A 2,805-nucleotide genomic window follows, 5' to 3' on the forward strand; every position below is an offset into this window, starting at 1 on the left:
ATATATATATATATATATATATATATATATATATATACACACATTTCATTTAAGATGTTTGACCTCGTCATAATAAAGACAAAACAACAGAAATGGGATTAATTCTCTCTCTCCTAGTTCATACCTCTTGATGAAGGTCACCTCCCGCTGTCTCACCACAAATATCACTAAAAATAAAATTTAAAAATATGAATATAAAACTTCCCTAATAAAATAAAAAGGTTAACAACATTACATTTCTATCAGGGAGGAAACATCTCATCGTCTCCGTGGATGCAGTACCGCTCTCCGCCTGGACTGTTGTGATGCGCCGGCGGGGGCGCTGTTTCACCCAAAAACAAATCACTCAAACGAAAAATTATAATTATGAATAAGGTTGATAAAAAATGAGAACGCTTCACGATTGGGCGTGTCATCCTTGCACAGGGCCATGCTAATCTTCTCTGTATCGTTCCCATTTTATTACATGTGCTTCATATCGTCGCACAGTAAACGTGCAATACTTCACTGTATTTAAAGAAGCGACGGCCCACTAAGGGTTAACTCACGGTTTCAGCAAATTACAGTTTGATACTTTAAAAGACAGGAAATTACATCAGACTGGTGGCCTGAGAACTGATTTACCCCCTGCTGGGTAAAAAATAACTAGAAAAATAAAACAATTACCCCCAGCTGCTTAGAAACCGGGTTTAGGGACAAGTGTACCGAGCTGAAAAGGATTGTGGGAGAATTATGCAAAGCCTCCGTAACATTTGTCTGTTTACCCTCCTGGTGTCTTCAGGTCTAATCTGACCCTTTTAAAAAAGTTTCTTTATCAGAAATTTGGGTTTCTTTCAAACTAAATGTCCATAAAGTACCGAGGATGGTTCCCAACAACGCTCCTCACGCGGTTCATTAACAATCAGGTCAACAGCTTCACTGGATTTGGGTGTTTTTGTCAATTTTAGAGCATTTGGAGAAAAACAATTGGTAAAAGATCTTGTGAAAGCGTAAAAAAGAGAGAACAATGTAAATAAAGCCTCTAAACTGTGAACAAATGTCAAATAAAGTATTTCTGAATCTAAATAAAGCTCTAAACATTTGGGGAAAATTCCCAAAAGGCTCAGAAATAATCGACACACGCTGAAAAAGTGACAAAATCATCGAGGTAAGACATCACGAGGGTAAACGAGCCAATGACAGCTGTGGAGGGCGGAGCCGCTGACGTGGTCCGCTTACAATTCTGTCAATTTAACGTTGTTTGGATTTTCGGAAGATTTTCCAACTTCGTCAACACGACAAACGAACTTTCTATACATGTAGAGGCTGTGATGAGTAATTCGGCGAAGAGAGACGACACATTAAAACGAAATAAATTAGATTAAATTGATAATGTGTGTTTGGTTTGGCCGTCGGGTGATGCACCTGACGTGCACGGATAACGCCAACTATTTCCAATAAAATGTAAGTTATTTTAAAATGTGTTTTGCTTTTGAGGATTATTCCTTTGCCGAATCACGCTAAAAGCCCCAAGTAGTTTCGGGAATACTTTAAAATCGTTTGAGAAGCACGTTTCAGTTGCACGTAAACGACGTTACGTAAATTCAAGTAGTTTGTAGAAGAAGTCCGGCGCGCCTTTTCACCATCCGCTGCCCAAAGCAGACCCCGTTGTGTTATTTCCACTAAAAACGTTGTGTTTTTAATGAATGTATTGATGCTATTAATGTACCTTTGTGTTCTTTGAACAAGTCGTCAGCCCCAAACAGCAGCTGGGTGTGAAATGTGAAGATTTAAACAGCAAACGTGTTTCAGTTCACGATTGTGACAATTTCACGTTGGTTTTGCTTTTTGGGAAACTTTCAGACTTCGTCAACAAAACATTCTGACTTTATCTAAATGTGAAGGTTGTACTGAGTAATTCGGCTTGTATAGAAAACATTAAAGGGCCAAACATTACATTAAACTGATGTAATCTGTGCCGTCGTAACAAGTTCCGGTTGTTATGGCGCGTCCCCGATGTGAGTCGCGCGTGCTCAGTTTGAAACGGGTTTCTGAAATTAGTAAAAAACAATCCATGAAATAATTAACTTTCCTAATTAACAAACAATAACAGAAGAATCAGAAATGATTTCAGAAACGTTGTAGTGATTATCTTATTTCAGTGAGAACTCATAAATAACAATACATAACTAATGTTGGGGAAATCTGGCGGTTTTTAACGCGTTTCTGGATTTTTGTTATTAATCTGCGGATTTTTAATTAAGCAAATGATCAAAGGCCTCAGCCGGCAGCAGGGCTCACTGTGGAGGAGATAAAACCTGGATCGGTACTGCTGGCCCGGGATGGAAGCAGACATCACAAACAGGGTGAGAGCATTATTATTATTATTAGTATTATTATTAATAAACACATGTCTGTGGAGCTTATGCAGATATTTAGGCCCCGTATGTTTCAGTTGTTTTTACTTTGTTAGAGCACGCAGAGTGATGCCGGTCAGAGGAAGGGGGGCCGAGACATGTGGAGGGGGTTCTGACCTGTTAATCTCCACCTGGTTCACGTGGAACCTCCACCAGACTCTATGTAAATAAACCTCAGTTTAGTCTCATCCAGAGTGTGTAGTGTTAGTTTAGATAGATAAAGATAGAACTAACGTCGCGTTCTGTTGCATCGCTCAGGAAAAGGTTTGATGCAACAGAGTGATGAAGATGATAAGACAAAGACAACAAGACAATAAGACAATAAGACAACAAGACAACAAGACAACAAGACAATAAGACAATAAGACAATAAGACAACAAGACAATAAGACAAAGACCACAAGACAAT

General features: G+C 38.9%; 1 non-coding gene across 1 annotated transcript; it reads right to left on the reverse strand.

Annotated features, from left to right (window-relative positions):
- Nucleotides 1–381: 381 nt before the first annotated feature.
- LOC117941078 lies at nt 382–487 on the reverse strand. The gene has a single exon (XR_004655855.1). It is a non-coding gene; the product is annotated as a U6 spliceosomal RNA (small nuclear RNA).
- Nucleotides 488–2,805: the final 2,318 nt, after the last annotated feature.

Source organism: Etheostoma cragini, unplaced genomic scaffold, assembly GCF_013103735.1.
Source record: "Etheostoma cragini isolate CJK2018 unplaced genomic scaffold, CSU_Ecrag_1.0 ScbMSFa_4177, whole genome shotgun sequence".
NCBI lineage: Eukaryota > Metazoa > Chordata > Actinopteri > Perciformes > Percidae > Etheostoma > Etheostoma cragini.